Source organism: Zingiber officinale, chromosome 8B, assembly GCF_018446385.1.
Source record: "Zingiber officinale cultivar Zhangliang chromosome 8B, Zo_v1.1, whole genome shotgun sequence".
In the NCBI taxonomy this organism is placed as follows: domain Eukaryota; kingdom Viridiplantae; phylum Streptophyta; class Magnoliopsida; order Zingiberales; family Zingiberaceae; genus Zingiber; species Zingiber officinale.
In genome coordinates this window covers 49739962-49758889 of record NC_056001.1, presented here as the reverse complement: position 1 = coordinate 49758889, position 18928 = coordinate 49739962, and the positions used below count along the sequence as shown (strand labels likewise).

The following is an 18928-nucleotide window of genomic DNA, read 5'->3' as shown; positions in this document are numbered from 1 at the left end:
TTGAAAATAATCATAAATATAAGTGGCAGAAAATTAGCATAAGATTTGAAAGGTGGTGGCTTTAGTAATCATTGCAATGGGTATGATATATCTCATGGTGCATTTGGTTCAGGATTATCTTTGATAACCTTAATTATCTATCCAAGGTTATCAACCAAAACCTTGTTTGGTTTTGATAATTGATGATTCCTAAGTTATGATAGAATCCTGACACATCAGCAATTTGGACATATAGCCGGAATCAGAAAACCCCATAAACCTGGGGTTTTCCTTGATTCCCTGGTTAACCAAAAATTTAAGACAATATTACCCTTCACTATTTACCCTTTGTGACAAAAATAATCTTATAGATTTATCAAATTTCAATCTACCCTCGAGTATAATCAAACCCTCCCGATTCTCCTCTCGCGAACACACACGGAAACCCTAGCCTTTCGCCGCTCCTCCTCTCGCGAACAGCACCAAAACCCTAGCCTTTCGCCGCTCCTCCTCTCGCGAACAACACCAAAACCCTAGCCTTTCGTCGCTCCTCCTCTCGCAAACACACACGAGCTTTTCCCTCTCGCAGCGACCTAGCGCCGGTTCTCCGCGACGATCCTCCCCCTCGCGCACACGAAGCTCAGGCCTTCTAGCGACGTTTCTCTACGACGATCCCGACTCGGCTTCTTGGAAAAGGTATGATCTTATACACTGTTAGCAATTGTTGCATCATGATTTGGTCAATTTGAACTGATCTTATAGATTGCTAGAACTGATCAACTTTGATTTGGTCAAATTGTCGTCCCATAGTTTGTCATCAATGGGTTGCCCTATTGTTTTAGGTTCTGTTTAGTTTTTGGTTTGTTCTTGATATTTAGTTGTTGTTTAGTTTTTATTTAGCTCTTGTTTAGATCTTGTCAGTTAGGTCTTGTCGGTTAGGTCTTGGTTAGGTATTGTAGTAAGCACATTTCTTCACAAAAAGAGTCATCCAAAGCCGTAGCACTCTTGGTTGCTGCTTCTGTGACAGCAATTGCATCTTCCTTTAGGCAATCAAGTTCATTGTTTGCACCCTGCTTCAACATAAGTTTTCATAGGTTCATTCCAGTTAACATCAATTATCCTACTGATGTTGTTTGAAGTCTATTCTGGTTATATGTAACCCCCACTTGTCAGCTGCAGACTATCTTGAGACTTCTCTGATTTTTAAACAACAACTAAAATTTCTTGTTTAGTTGTTGTTTAGTACTTGTTTTGTGTTGTTTAGTTCTTGTTTAGTTTTTGTTTGGTTCTTGCAACTTGTAAGTTGAACCTACAAACTCTCTTTCAACTATTTAGTTTTTGTTGTAACTTGCTGTTTACAATTTGAAATTTTCTATCATGCTAATTTATTATTTGGTGCATTGCCCTAATTACATGATAGGTTGATATGGCTCAGTTAGCAGTACGACAGTAGATGAAAATGATTTCTATACTTATTATGCGCATGAAGATGATGGAAAGCAAGTTATTTATGCTCTTATCGTTGGCAATGGTCTTAGCTATTAAGAGGAGGAGTGCTAGATTGAGGAGGAGCATATCATATGCTTATCATGCATTGTCTAGATATAATATTAGGTCTATAAACATAAATGAGATGTCTTTTGATAGTGATCGACAATGTGTTGATAACTGTAGGATGGATAGAAGGTCTTTAAGCAAACTTTGTTATTTGCTAACAACGCGTGGAAAATTGAAAGGAAATAGAAATATGTCAATTAATGAACTTGTAATATCTTTTCTTCACATTATTGCACATAATGTGAAGAATAGGGTCCTAAAACGACAAACAGCTAGATCCGGCGAGACAATTAGTAGGCAATTTCATTTAGTTTTGAACTCTATTATGCGGTTACACAACATTTTACTTAAGAAGTCAGAACCAATCCTAGAAAATTGCACTGATGACAGGTGGAAATGGTTCAAGGTACAAGTATATGATTTCTATACATTTTTTTATTAATCAATTTAATCTACATAATAAAATAAATTGATTTTATAATACTTCTTTGAGTGTAGGGTTGTTTGGGAGCATTAGATGAGACTTATATTAATGTCAATGTGCCAGCAAATGATAAACCTAGGTATCGAACCAGAAAAGGTGAAATTGCAACCAATGTTTTGGGTGTATGCACACCGAACATGCAATTTAGCTATGTCCTACCGGGTTGGGAAGGATCTGCGGCAGATGGTAGAGTCTTAAGGGATGCTATTAGTAGGAGGAATGGCTTGAAGATTCCTCAAGGTAATTAAGTTGTAATTATTGTAAAATAATAGTCACTTGTAATATATTTAACAAATATATATATATATATATATATATATATATATATATATATATATATACTTGTTCACTCGTAATATATATATAGGTTGTTATTATTTGTGTGATGTTGGATACACAAATGGGGAAGGTTTTTTGGCACCATATAGAGGTCAAAGGTACCACTTCACTGAATGGAGGCAAGGTTACCAACCAGCGATAGCCAAAGAATACTTTAACATGAAGCATTCCCAAGCAAGAAATTGCATTGAGAGGTGTTTTGGCATTTTGAAAGCTAGATGGGCTATATTGAGAGATAAGCCATTTTATTCTGTTAAGACTCAATGTAGGATTATTTCTGCTTGTTGTATTCTCCATAATTTCATAAGATATGAAATGACAATTGATCTGATAGAAATTGAGCTTGATGTCCTTGATTCAAATGAAAGTGGTGGTGGTGGTGGTGGTGGTGGTGGTGATGATGATGATGATGATGATGATGATGATTTGATTAGGCATTGTGAGACCAGTTCTGCTTGGACTAAATGAAGAGACAAGCTTGCAGATGATATGTTCACGAGCTGGCAGTCATCAATTAATTAAATTTAATGTTCTTTCTTGAAATTTAGGTTTCATTTCCATGTACTGAACTTTTTAATTATGTTGTATTTGGGTTTATTATCCATTTGAATCATTTGAACAATATGATTGTTTATGCATTTTGTGTATTATTCATTTGAACAATTTGATTATGATTTGTGCAAGAACAATTTGTTATTTGAATGGTTTAATTTCAGTTTTCAATGGAAGGAAAGAGTCAAAAGATGTCAAATGTAGTTGAAAACGTAGAAAGTTCAATGCCACCGAAGATCAAAAGAAAAACTCAAAGTACCAAACACTTATGGACAAAACAAGAGGATGCTGCATTGGTTGATTGCCTTGTTGAGTTGAGTAAAGATTCAGCTTGGAAGAGCGAGAATGGTTTTCGAACTGGGTACTTGGTGCATTTGGAGAAACTCATGGCTGCTAAATTGCCATCAAGTAGTTTGAAAGCTAATCCTCATATTGAGTCAAGATACAAGCTACTAAAGAGACAGTTTTATGCTATCACCGAGATGTTGAATCATAATAGTGGATTTGGGTGGAACGATGTTGAGAAGTGTATTACTACAACAAAAGATGTCTTTGATGATTGAGTTAAGATAACTTTTTCTACTTTGTGTATTTCCATTTATTTGATAACTGTGGATTTTTCTTTTTGCTAATGATATGTTTTTAATTTAGAGTCATCCAGCTGCTATTGGGTTAAGGAACAAAGAGTTCCCCCACCTTGATGACTTGATGTTTGTGTGGGGGAAAGATCATGCCACAGGAGCTAATGCAGAAACCCCTGCTGATGCAGTAGAAGAGATAAATTTATGCGATGAAGAGGTCGACACGTCTAATGCAGAAATATTTGCTGAATGTTACAAAGGTGAAGAATCTAATGATGCCAACTAAGCAATAAGGAAATCTGAGACTCTGGATTAATCAATTTGTCCATCAAACAAGAAGCCAACCACTAAAAAGAGAAAAGGAAAGGCTGATGATGCTTTAGATGACTTGGTGGGAGAGATTCACAAGTATGCTATTGCTGTTACTGAGGCTAATGAGGAGATGAAGGGAATTTCCACCTACTTCAAGAAACAAACCGACAGTGGTGATAGGAAAATGAAGATATATGATGAGCTAATAGAACTTTCTGAATTCTCTGAGCAAGAAATTATGGATGTCGGAGAGCATATTCTCAAGGATGAACACAAGATTGACAATTTCTTTGCATTGCCAAAGGCATTTAGGAGAAATTATGTGATAAAGCAGCTCAATGAGATCCATCCAAAATAAATTAAATATTTGAATTAGGTTCTTGGTACTTATGTTTTGATATACTTTGGATTGAACTTAAATGTATCTTTTTGTTTGGATTGAACTTGGATGTATCTTGTTGTTTGGATTGAACTTGGATGAATTATGTTCTTGTTCTTGTTTGGATTTATTTGTACCTCCCGGGGCAATTCTGTGGAAATTGTTTGTTTACGAGGTAATTTTTTTCTACAAAAAGATAGGAGGAGAAATCAATAAGATTGTGCTTATACATTATAATCTGGTCTTCTTGCAAAACATTTGTTTCTGTTATCCAATTCATTTTTTTATCTTGTATGAATAATCTTCTTGGGCATCATTTTAAAGTTTGTATCCTGCAAATATGGTATTTATTGCAGTAGGTGCTATGACATTCGAATGATTTAACTTGTTACTTTGAACCAATAAGTTTATGGTTCTCTATTAACCTCAATAGTTCCTAATAGTTACTCATTTATATCATATGCTAATCAGTTCTATGCTGCACTGCCCTTTCTAGATACAGTGAAAATATTCTGGAAACAAGCAAGAATCCCAATTGGATTGTTACAATGCATACTCAGCAGTTAGTGTTGGAGGATCGGTGGCCGGCTTGAAGGGGGTTGGATAGCTAGGTCACCCCCAAATCGATTTCTTCTCTACAATACGTTAGTTTGCGCAAGCGGAAATATAGAAACTAAAAACAAAGAAACACAAACGAGAATACAAACGCTAACACGCTCGATGTAACGTGGTTCGGAGATTGCTTGCTCCTACTCCACGACGTGTCCTTGAGGTGGACGAGCCCTTGATCCTTTGGTGGATCAGTCCCCGGCAATCTCCGGCTAAAGCTTCTCCTTCTCGGTGGAGCAAACCTCTCACAAAGTTCTCTTCCTCTTTACAAGATGAAACTTATGATTAGAAGGAAGAGAGTTGGCTTGGAAGCTTTGGGCAAGATTTAGAAGGTTTACAATGAGTATCAGTAACCCCTTCAATGCCCCAAAGCTCCCCTTAAATAAGAGGAAAGAGTTGATCACCAATCAACTCAAACCCTGACACCAGTCGACTGGTCCATGCACCAGTCGACTGGTGCTAGCCGTTAGGCAACACCAACGGCTCTCTTGTCATGTACCAGTCGACTGGTCTTAGGACCAGTCGACTGGTCCCTTTAGTCGACAAGCACAGAATGCTTCTGTGCATTCTGTGAAGCTGGATCAGTCGACTAGTCCCATGACCAGTCGACTGGTCCCAGTACATTCACTCCTCTCATCCTTTCCGGAGTCGCCTTTGAAGTCCTCTTCGTCGGCCTTCGTCCCTCAGATGCACCCGAGCCCGCGGCTCCTCTCCGTGCCATCCTTCACGCTGCCTTGAAGTCCACTTCCTTCGGCTCCACTCCATTGCTCATCGTCCGCGCGGTCCCTCGGATGTCTTCCACACCATCCTTCACCGACTCAACGATCCGAGCCCTTGGATGAGCTTCCCGAACTTAGTCACACCAAGTCCTTATGTGTTCCACCAAGTCCTGCATGACTCAAACACATATCAAATACATATGAAAGCCTAACTTAAACTCTTTGACACACACATCAAAACCTAGGTCGATTGCACCAACAATCTCCCCCTTTTTGATGTGTGGCAATATGTTTAAGTTAGGCACTAATAACAACTTTGAAAAGTACAAGCAATATGTAAATATGAAGCATAAAACCTAAGCTCCCCCTTAACACATGCTCTTAATCTTAATTTTCAAAGATTTGCACCCAAGTAGATTTCTAACTTAAACCTACCCATTTCTCCCCCTTTGACACCATCAAAAATATTGTACCAGACACGTACACATACTATGGTATCAGTTCCAACCAAATTTGAACCGAAAATTTGATTTTAAAGACCAACAGAATGCTGAAAGGCTGGTACCAGTCGACTGGCACAAACTGAACATCAATTTCAGCCTACGGCAGCCAACTTCAGAAATCCATAAAAAATTCTAAAAAATTCGAAAAATCATGAAATTTTGAACACATATTTCTTATAATGTTCTTTAACTAAGAAAAATATGTTTTCATGAAAAGTCAACCTATTTTCAAAATTTTGACCAAGTTTCAAAAATATCGAAAACATGCAAGTTTGTATCAATTTCAAGCTCAGTTTTGCAATCATATGTTTTAAAATAGCTAGACCACAGTAAATAAAACATAGAATTATTTTCAAAATATTTGAAATGTCCAACTATGATCTATGGGCAAGATGTCCATTAATTAAACATTTGCTTTCCCCATAGTTGGCCTATGATCACTAAACATTTATACACTTCATAACTCATCAAAATGCCATAAGCATGAGTGAATTACTTGTATCATCCTAATATCTCACATTCATGGTTAGAAAAAAATACAAATCATTGTGAGATAAAGGTAACCTCTACTTAGCCCTCTTGATCATAAATCTCTATCAAGGCTAAGTCCTCCCCCTTAAGGTCTCAAGTCAACCATATAGGAAAAATTTGAATTATTGACTTCCATGGTTGACTTGCCATAAAATCCTCTAACCCTTGAGGATTGATTTTGGTACCCAATAGAAATTCTTTCTAATTGGGTTGACCAAGTACTCTTTGGGGATCCATTTCCTATATATGGTCTTTGTCTTGGATTGCCCCCTAGCAAGTAGACAATGATAGGTCTTTTCATTATTTTGTTCATTGTATCCTATCACATTTTTCTTAAAACTTGTCCTTTGGCTCCCAATGATCATATTTAGGGTTTTTGAGCCAATTTCAAATTTTCTAAGGGCTATGGTGAGGTATTCTACTTTTTCCCTTAATTTCCTATTTTCCTCTTCTAAACATGAATCATTTGAACTTGTATAGGAAGCATGCAAATCATCATCCCTAATAGGCAAGGATTCTAATTTTTCTTTAAGCATGCAAATGTCATTTTTCAAAGATTTGTTCTTTCTTTTTGCCTTAAACAAATCATCATTTGTGCTTGAAATAATTTTAATTAAAATATGGGGAGGAAGATTATGTACCTCACTTACCGAGAAGTCCGAATCCGAAGTTTGACCTCCCCCTTCACTTGAGCTCCCCTCTTCATCTTCACTTGAGCTCCTTCCTTCTTCTTGCTCGGATGAGGTGGAGGCTACATCATCAATCCCCATGAGAGCAAAATTGACTATGTGATGCTCTTCTTCCTCCGATGAAGATGAAGGATCATCCCATGTTGCTTTTAGGTTTTGAGCCTTCTTCCCCTTTTCTTTTGTCTTCTCCTTCTTCTTCTTCCCTTCCTTCTTTTTCAAGAGAGGACAATCATCTCTTATGTGTCCTTCTCCTTGGCAATTGTAGCAAATTATCTTCCTTGTCCTACTTTTGCTTCTTGAGTTTTTCCTATCATGAGATTTGTTAGATGAAAATTTTCTAAAAGCTCTTCTCATTTTCCTTACCATATACGCCTCTTGATCACTATCCATTGAGGCGCTCGATTCTTCGGAGTCGGAGGATGGTGGGGATGAACACTTCGTCTTCTTACCCTTTCCCTTGTTTGCCACAAGGGCTACTCCTCTTGATCTATTTGCTTCTCCCTCTAATCCCTCAACTCTTGTTTCATGAAGCTCCATTGTTGAGAAGAGTTCATCTAGAGAGGATTTCTCTAGGTCCTTTGATATGTAGTATGTATCTACAATGGAACTCCAAGTTGTGGATCTTGGAAAAGCATTTAGGGCTTTCGTAATCACGTCTCGATTTGAAAGTGTCTCACCTACACTTGTTAGTCCATTAATAATCTTCTTGATTTTACAATGTAAAATTGATACCTTTTCTCCTTTCTCAAGCTTGATATTATTGAGTTGAGTTCGAAGGAGGTCTCTTCTTGCTAATTTCGCTTCCGATGTTCCTTCATGAAGCTCCACTAGCTTTTCCCATAACTCCTTAGCGCTTGAGTAGGTTCCAACCCTTGTTATTTCTTGTTGAGGAAGGACACTTTGTAGATGATGTATGGCTTTAGCATTTGCTAAATGTTCTTCCCTTTGCTTCTTGGTCCACCTTGTTTTCTCAAGTAGCTTATTGTCTTGATCCCTAGGCACTTCGAAACCATTTTCCATGATTAGCATTATGTCAAAATCGGTTTCGAAGAATACCTCCATTCTCCTCTTCCACCAAGAGAAGTCTCCTTCGAATTTGGGTGGATGAATGTTTGAGCCGGCCATTTGATGATGTTGTTCTTCTTGGCGATTAGTCCGTTGAAGAGCGTCCTTGCTCTGATACCAATTGTTGGAGGATCGGTGGCCGGCTTGAAGGGGGGTTGGATAGCTAGGCCACCCCCAAATCGATTTCTTCTTTACAATACGTTAGTTTGTGCAAGCGGAAATATAGAAACTAAAAACAAAGAAACACAAACGAGAATGCAAACGCTAACACGCTCGATGTAACGTGGTTTGGAGATTGCTTGCTCCTACTCCACGACGTGTCCTTGAGGTGGACGAGCCCTTGATCCTTTGGTGGATCAGTCCCCGGCAATCTCCGGCTAAAGCTTCTCCTTCTCGGTGGAGCAAACCTCTCACAAAGTTCTCTTCCTCTTTACAAGATGAAACTTATGATTAGAAGGAAAAGAGTTGGCTTGGAAGCTTTGGGCAAGATTTAGAAGGTTTACAATGAGTATCAGTAACTCCTTCAATGCCCCAAAGCTCCCATTAAATAAGAGGAAAGAGTTGATCACCAATCAACTCAAACCCTGACACCAGTCGACTGGTGCTAGCCGTTAGGCAACACCAACGGCTCTCTTTAGAGCCCGTTTTCTGCCAACGGTCATGTACCAGTCGACTGGTCCCTTTAGTCGACAAGCACAGAATGCTTCTGTGCATTCTGTGAAGCTGGATCAGTCGACTAGTCCCATGACCAGTCGACTGGTCCCAGTACATTCACTCCTCTCATCCTTTCCGGAGTCGCCTTTGAAGTCCTCTTCGTCGGCCTTCGTCCCTCAGATGCACCCGAGCCCGCGGCTCCTCTCCGTGCCATCCTTCACGCTGCCTTGAAGTCCACTTCCTTCGGCTCCACTCCATTGCTCATCGTCCGCGCGGTCCCTCGGATGTCTTCCACACCATCCTTCACCGACTCAACGATCCGAGCCCTTGGATGAGCTTCCCGAACTTAGTCACACCAAGTCCTTATGTGTTCCACCAAGTCCTGCATGACTCAAACACATATCAAATACATATGAAAGCCTAACTTAAACTCTTTGACACACACATCAAAACCTAGGTCGATTGCACCAACAGTTAGTTCTGGTTCTTCGTAATCTACTTGATAATGACATGAAGGAAGCCTTCAAGGAGAAGCTGATGGTTGTTGGTGATCTCATACTTCATATGTAAGTTTGTATATGCTCTTACTTCTATGCATATTTTACAAATTAGGATTCTGCTATTGCTGCTTCAATGGAACCCATCACCTTCTCCACTAGATTGAGCATTTTACTAAAATATACAAGTCATGTGGCATTTTACTAAACCTCAAGTGACTTAGTTATAGCTATGTTTTTAGTATTTCAATAGCTTTGTGCCTCCCGATTTTCTACATTATTTGCTTATTGTTTTTGTATGGAAGGAGCTAAACTCTCATATTCCAATGTAAAAATAATGATAATGATGAATTCTTGCAATCACAAGCATCATGCTGATCCTCCAGTCAATTCAGATGAAAATTATTGCATTTGTCATCTTTTCCGAAGCCTATGTGTTTATTTATTTCCTTTAAGTAACTGATGAAAGAATTGTACTGATGTCAGGAATACTTTTCTATTGAAGCTGGGGTAATTAGCTCAGATGAGCACAGTACAAAGAATGCTGCGGCTAAGAAGGCAAATAAATCGCTTGAAGATGTAAATCCTGCCATTGACATCATTGCGAGCAGATTAAGAAAGCGGAACATTGGATGAAACATGTTTTCAAACTGTTTCAGTATCTTGTAGACGTTATTGCACAACTAGGAAATCAGATATTTGAGACAGATGTTTTGATGATTGGCTAATTTTGTGGCTTTTGAAGTTACACTTGCAGTGCCAATTCTGGAAGCATTTCCAGTTTCCTATTTAAATAGAATCGTCTATCAAAGTTTAGGCAGAGAGTGAATTGTACTGTTGTCATATTTGCCGTCATTGCACATTTTGGTATCATCATGAATTTGTAATAGTTCTTAATACAGCTCAACTACTTGGGTGTAAATTATTTTCTTTCTATTCTTCTTTAACCAAATAGAGTAAAGCAATTATAATTAAAATCAAAAGATATTTTCAATTATTAAAATTATTTTAAAAATACCTTTTATTTTTTAAAAAAATAAAAAACAATTCAGTATTTATTTATTAATTAAATTAAAATGAATTAAATTATTTTAAAACTATTGCTGCAATAACAATTTCACAATTTTAATTTTTTAACATGATATTGATGAAATTTAAATAACATTTGACCCAGTTATTAAGTAATTTTTTATATATAATATTTTTATCAAATTGATTAAAAAAATAATGTATTTTATAATAAGGTGCATTTTTTTTTTGTTATTTTTTAAAGTAAGAGATATTTAAAATTCTGATAGTTTTTATATTTTAAAAATGGGGCCACTTATTAGGACAGCACATCAAAAGGAATATATATATATATATATATCACTATTAATAATATAATATTATCATTATTAAATCATGGGATAATATGATAATATATCACATTAAGTTAGGTACTAGAACCTCTAAACAAATGATATTTTACTAGATTATCTAAATTGAACCAAACAACCAATGATTATATTTTATTCCCTATAACTCATCCTCAGGATCATGCCTGAATCTCTAACCCAAACTATGGGAACTGGGAACATCCCGGTTAGAGGTAATATTTAACTTATTTTTAAAATAATAAAATTTTACTATTTAATTAAAAATCTAAATCCTTTAATAATTATTTTTAGTAAACTTAAAATTAAATTATTTAATATTTTTTCGCATTGAAAATAAATTTAAAACTTATTAGTAATTTTCTCTAATAATTTTTATATTAAAAATTTGTAATATCATGATTTTCTTTAATCTCGAATATTAGAATTGACATCTATAGGTGAAAAAGTTTGTATAAATATATTGGACCGGTAACCTTAAAAAGAATATCTTTCTCGATCCTTTGGTTAAAATCAAGTGTAGTATATGTGTTTATTAGTTTAATATTTGATATAAAAATTAAATTAATTTTTAATAGATGAAAGTCTGTTATAGTATCTTATTATTGAGGTTCTCGAGCGTTACCCATCCGTTACACTATTGTATCAGCCTAACGTACTAATATCAAGTCCAATTATAAGTTTAAGATACTAATTTACTCATATTTCTACATTATATTATACATATAATGTGTGTCTACAATGACTAATATGTCTAATAAATCATATTTACCCTTCATAGTATAAACCAAGCATATTTGGCCACAGTCATTTGTTTGCATTGTATTTAGTCAGAGTAGGATATTATTTTTAGGATATTATAATTTAATGTGATTAGTTTTTTTAATAGGTAAATAGAAGAGAGTTTATGCCGTCGAACAAAAAAAAATCAAATCCGTATATTGATTATTTTTTTAATAGGTAAATAGAAGAGAGTTTATGCCGTCGAACAAAAAAAAAAAAAACAAATCCGTATATTGATTAGTTTTTTTAATAGGTAAATAGAAGAGAGTTTATGCCGTCGAACAAAAAAAATCAAATCCGTATATTGATTAGTTTTTTTTAATAGGTAAATAGAAGAGAGTTTATGGCGTCGAACAAAAAAAAAATCAAATCCGTATATTGATTAGTTTTTTTAATAGGTAAATAGAAGAGAGTTTATGGCGTCGAACAAAAAAAAAAAAATCAAATCCGTATATTGATTAGTTTTTTTAATAGGTAAATAGAAGAGAGTGTCGTGCAATGCATCCTTTCTGCGCTTTGATTAACAAACAAAATAGTCAACTGGACCACGTTCTCTGCATGGTTCCCATCTCCCCTCGGAAACGAAACCATGACCCAATCTGCAATTAGTTTTTTTTTTCTTTTTTTTTTTTTTAAATTTTCTAATTGGTAAGTGGATTAATCTGAAATAATCCATTTAATTTATAAAAATTTCTCATCTACCATTATAAGTAGAAGACTTCTATAATAATCTAATATTTTGATATCTATCATTAATTAAAAAATTCAACTTTTAATTAGGGGTGAGTATTTAGTTAATTCAATTTATAAATTAATCTAATTAATCAAAAATTGATTTAGTATTGATTAATTAAATCAAATTAAAATTTTACTAAAACTAAATTAACCGAACAGTTAATACCAAATTAATTAAATTTGTTTAAAATAACAATAAAAAGAATTTATACAAAATTAATATCAAATTAACCGAATTAACTGAATGTTCACCCTTATTTTTTGATTATACTTAGATCAAGTAGAAGTAAACTCATTAAGAGAAAAATTTGAAGTACAAAAATTGTAACGAATATATGTCTTCTTATCATATATTCATAATAAGCCGAGTTGGTATGTGGTGGGATGCTTGTCACATGAGGTTGTGGGGTCGAAACTCAGAGTAGTCGGAGTACAAATCCTTGGTCCCTGTGCAACTCACCCCATCTGTCACATACTCGCTCAGGATCCTATGATTTACCTCTCTCATGATGACCTTGAGTTGGATGCGACGGGGGCACTGAAGGCAAATGGTTACGCCATTTATCACATAATAAGCCTTTGTATTCATAAGCATGGGCGGAGCCAGCACGGCCCCGACAACGACAAAAAAAAAAATGCTACTGGTCAATAAATCATTTCATAGAAAATTTTATTAAGAGTCTCCATAGGTTCCCTATTCACTGAACTAATTTTCAATCTTGGTATGACCACATTTCTTATTTGTTCAAATCAATATTGAAAAAGAAATCAATAAACGAGCATAGAAAAAGGATACTTAATAACTTCAATACCTTCCCTAACTTTTTCTGTCGGGTCTTTGAGAATATCAATTTGTCTTGAAGCATTGTTTATTTGTGTTGGCTCGGGACATTGAATAGACTCGGCCTTATACTGTGAAGATTGATTTTGAAATCACTGAGAACAATTTAATAAAGTGATGAAACAACTGATTAGAATAAACTTGTTAAAACAATAATTCAATTGTTTGTTTTACTACAAACTCCATGGCATATGTCCATGTCTTCATTTTACAACTAATGTCAACCTACTATAGGGCATAAAAAAATTATATATCGTTAAGAAATAGTAGTTATATCAGTATCACGAATGGGGAAGATGCGGATGTACCACAGGGCATTAGGGAAATTATAGGGATGAAGAGGGGTATTTTCGTCATTCGATATATTAGGGTTTTAAGTGAGGAGAAGTACCGTTCACTAGAGGGGGACTTGGGTCTCCCGTCGCCGCGAGGGAGAGGGGGAGAGGGAGGGCTGCCTCCTTTTGCTACCGTTCATTGAACCGGCCGTGCCGCATGAGCCCCATTTCTTCTCCTTCGCTGCTACCTCTCACCTGTTAGGATGTATACTAAAACCCTAGGTTTTGGTATAAACATTTATCTAGAAATAAGAATCACATTGATCAAATGTCTACATTTATGATAAATATAGTTGTTCAATTAATTTATATTGTAGATAACATGGTGTGTGGTGTCACACATAGAGGATCATATTATCAGCACCTTATAAATTATAAACAGTAGCTCACAACCAAGATGAAAAGGAACAAACCATTGAAAGGTCGTAGTGTAATTAGGTATTAGTTTATCTTAACTATATAATTACACTAGTACACTTAGAGTGTATTGAGTAGGACCATTAGAGGTCGTGTCTTTTTATACTGACTTTATAAAGGAAAAAAGACCTTAGTTATTATGGAAGTGTGTACTCTTAATCCTAATATAATAACAAGCACATATATTTGATATTTATTTCTTTAACTTATCAATGGGTGAGATTTAGTTCGATAAATCAATAAGCCCGATAAGTTGGGAAATGATATCACTTATAGTGTGTGTTGTTGATTATGGAAGGAAACTGTGTCCTAGTGATCTAGGTTGGTAATGTCCCCAAGAGGAGCTCATAAGAATTGTCATGTTAAACCTTGCAGGTGGACTTAGTCCGACATGACAATAAGGTTGAGTGGTACTACTCTTGGAACTAGATATTAATTAAGTGAGTTGTCAGTAACTCATTTAATTAATGGACATTTGATATCTTAAACACAGGGAGACTAACACACTCATAATAAGAAGGAGCCCAACATGTAATTTGGGATTGGTGCGGTAGTTCAATAATAGTTCTTTAGTGGAATGAATTATTATTGATGAAATTAAGTTGTGTTCGGGGCGAACACGGGATGCTTAATTTCATCGGAAGACCAAAACTAATTCCTCCTCTCGGTCCCTATCGTAGCCTCTTAATTATAGAGTACTATACCCACCTTCTTACCCATTCTATAGGGGTCGACCAAGCTAGCTTGGAGTCCAAGCTAGGGCCGGCCAAAGGCATGGTTCATGGGTTCATGAGGTGGCCGGCCTTAGCTTGAACCCAAGCTTAGGTGGCCGGCCCTATTAAAATAAAAAGGAATTTTATTTTTTAAAATTTTTCTGATGCGGAAGCCATGTTTTAAAAGAGAGTTTAAAAATTAAAAATTCCTTTTTATAGCATTCTACAAAAGATTAAGAGAAGAGATTAATCTCTTTTCTTATTTGTAGATTAAAAGGATGGTTTTAATTTTTGGTAAAATTTTTCCTTTTTTAACCATGTTCATGATTTAAAAGAGAGTTTAAAAATTAAATATTTCTTTTATAAGTTTCTACAAAAATTAAGAAAAGATTTGATATCTTTCCTTATTTGTAGATTGAAAGGAGATTTTAATTTTTAGAGATAACTTTCTTTTTATCCACATATTTAAAAAAGATTTTAATTTATAAAATTTCTTTTTTACAAACCACCATGAAGGGAAAAATTATTGGAGAAATTTTTATAAATTTCCGGAAGCAAATTAGGAAGTTTTAATTCTTGTGTGAATTAAAATTTCCTTGATTAGAGATTAAAGGTGGCCGACCATTAATATGATGAACAGAAAATTATTTTTTAATTAAATAAATTTTCCTTTTCATGGCAAAAGAATTAAGGAAGTTTTTAATTAAATTTCCTTATTTGCCAAGACCAAGGAATATAAAAGAGGAGGTAGAGGTGCCTTCATGGCGAATGACTCTATTCTATTTTTCTCCTTGGGTGTGGCCGACCCCTCTTCTTTCTCTCTTCTCCTTATTGTGGCCGAAACTTCTTCATTGGTGGAGTTCTCTTGGCGGCCGGATCAAGCAAGGAGAAGAAGGAGAGAAATGAAGCCTAGTCTCTAGCATCCCTTAGAGCATTGGTGGTGACCGAACCTCTCCATCAAGGACTCTTGATGGCCGAATCCTAGAAGGAAGAAGAAGGTGTTTGGTGGTTTTCATCTTGGAAGATCATTGCCCACACAACATCCGAGGTTAGAAGAGGAATACGGTAGAAGATCAAGAGGTCATTAAAGTTTACAAAGAAAGGTATTACTAGTATTTATTTTTCGCATCATGCTAGTTTATTGTATTTGTAAGAATTCCAAATACAAGAGGCAATTAGATCTAGTTTTCGAATTTATTTTCGAGTTTGTGTTTTCTTCTTTTTCGAATTTGTGATTCGATTGTTCTTTTTGGTTAACCTAGAGTTATTTAAGGAAATTAAATATTAACTTTCCTTAAAAGGCTTTGTCGAGGCAGTGGTGGATGATCCCATACCCAAGAAGGCCGAGTGCCTCGCCATGTTTGTCCTGGGAGTCGATTTTGGAAACTAATATTTAATGGAATTAATAACATAGGTGGATTTGAATCAATAGTGTTAAGTTTCGCTTGCGATTCAAATCTAAACCATTAAGAACAGATAAGTTAAATTTGGAATCAATGATTTTAAGTTCCGTCTGCGATTCCTAATTTAACTTCTAAAGAACACAATAGGTTATTTAAGGAAAAGTTTAACACTTGTACAAAAAATTTTGTACAGTGGAATCGGTACGTTTTCCTAGGACTAACCAACAATTGGTATCAGAGCTAGGGTTTGCCTCTGTGTGTTTAGAATTCAAATAGGTTATGCACATGTCATACATAATTTAGGCAGGATAATGGTAGGATATGCTAACTCTTTGGTTGCAGGAATTCAACTATTATGGCATATAGATATTATGTGTGATTGGACCCTTGGACATGTCAAGGGCAATATTTTGTGTGTGCATGATTGTATGTAACTAATATAGCAGGAGCTATATTAGCCCTAGGTGTTTGTAGAATTTTATTTTCGATCTAGATCACATGTACATTCCCCTCGTGGAATATAGAATCGATATATGTAAAATTCTATTTTTGTCGCGGATCAGATTCTTGTGAGGCGTGATACTTTTGAAGCACGAGAGGCGCAGTGGAATAAGAAGCAAGATGGATGCGACGACTCAACCCAATGGCGATGGCTAAAGATGGCAGCAGCTAGGGTTGGAGCACATGGAGGACAATAACAGAAAAGGCCATAATAGTTGGAAAATAAATTTCCATATTTATTGTTTTTATTTAATGTGATGTGTATGTATGCATGTGATGTATGCTAGGATAGTTTAAAATTCCTCACTTTAAATAACTAAGTGGGAGAGATATTTATTTTAAATAAATTCCACGGTCTCCGTTACTGGTTTGTAAGTGATGCAAACAAACTTGCGCGTTGACTCTGAGTGCCTTCCTCCATATCGGATGAGTTTGTTTGCGGATCACTAGATCAAACTTCCATTTTGGATGACTATAGGAAATTAATTAAGAGCGTGTGATCTTCCCCATCGGAAGGGGCACAATCTTATTAATGGACTTAGTATCAAGTAATGGTATACACTTAGGCATGTCTAATAGTATCCTCCCCATCGGAGTCACTGCTATTATTTGTGTGACCGAAGAAAACCAACTATTAATTTGTCATAAAGATAGGTTGACAAGATAATAAAATTAAAACCCCCTCTTACAAATGTTGAGATTTTGTATACGTCCACACTATCGTGGCATGTAAAATTTACGGTGTTTGAGGTAATTTTATTTGTCATAAAGATTTATTGACAAGATGATTAATGGGTAAAACCCTCCTCTTACAAATGTTTGAATTTGTATACGGCCACAGTATCGTGACATACAAAATTCACGGTGTTTGAGGTGTTGGTGAATTTAAATGATATTGTTTTGAGGAATCAATATTATTTTAAATTCAAAAGTTTTGACCGAATATTTGATCAAAGACAGATCAACTATTAATTTTATTAGTCATAAAGTAAGGTTGACGAGATAATAAAATTAATGGATAAAATCTCCTCTTTGATTTTGTATACGTCCACACTATCGTAGCATACAAAAATTCACGGGGTTTTTAAGGAGTTGGTCTTGACCAAATATTTTTGTGATTCTTAGGATTTAATATGTTGGTCAATCCCCTAACTGTTATACTATAGGATAGACTTAGTAGTCTCAATTATAATGATTGAAAATAGCACTTGGACATTAAGGTAGACTGCCCTCTTAGAACTGAGAACTATAAAGTTTGTTTTCATTAGTTGTTACATGTTTAGTGGTGTTATCTACCGGTACCTGGTGTGTAGATACGGGAACCACTGATCGTGTCTGCAATTCATTGCAGGGGCTCCAGGAAACCTGACAACTGTATGAAAGGAACATCACAGTCTATATGGGCACTACTGCAAAAGTAGTAGTTGTTGTAGTGGGAGATGTTTATCCTAAAATAGGAATAAAACATGGATTTTTGGGAAATTATCTTTACCAACCAAGTTTAGAAAGAACTTGTTTTCAGTTTCTAAACTATTCAAAGAACTTGATATTCTGTCTCTTTTGATAACAAAGTTGTTATCAAGAAAAAGAGGGAAGTTATCTGTTCTGGTATGTTGGTTGACAATTTATAAATCAAATAACTCCCACAATGCAATAAATGAAAATTAATAACACATCTTCTAACTATTAAGAGAAAGTAGCCTTCGGAAATGAACCAATTATATCTTTGGTATCAAAGGCTAGGTTATATTAACTTGAGTAGGATTCAAAGGATAAAAACCAATGAACTCTTGGGTTCATTGGTAGTGGAAATTTTTCCAATCCTGTGGGTCTTACTTGGAAGGAAAAATAACCAAGAAGTTTTTAAGTCTAAGGGTATAGAGTCAAAGATGTGTTGGAATTGGTTTATTCTGATTTGTGTGGTCCTATGACTATCCAGACAAGAGGTAGGTTCGAATATTTCATCTATTTTATAGACAACTATTCGAGATATAGATACGTTTACTTGATGCGCCGCAAGACTAAGTACTTTGATTAGTTCAAAGAGTACAAGGCTGATGCGGAGAAACGTCAAAGTAAAAGGATCAAGTCACTATGGTAAGATCGTAGTGACGAGTACCTCTTGGGAGAATTTAGAAGTTACTTATCAGAAGTAGGGATTCAATCCCAACTAACTGCACTTGGTACACCCCAACAAAATGGTGTAGTAGAAAGAAGGTATGAGGCTCTTAGATCGATGATGAGTTATTCAGAAAATTACCAAATTAGTTTTAAGGATATACACTGGAAATGGAAGTGAACATAGTACCTTCTAAGTCAGAACTCTCTACTCCTATAGAATTGTAGAATGTGCGTAAGCCTAGTTTGAAGCATA

General features: G+C 35.5%; 1 pseudogene; it reads left to right on the top strand.

The window, feature by feature from the left end:
• The first annotated feature begins 11312 nt into the window (after positions 1 to 11312).
• On the top strand, positions 11313 to 11490 carry LOC122018175 (annotated as a pseudogene).
• The last annotated feature ends 7438 nt before the right edge of the window (positions 11491 to 18928 follow it).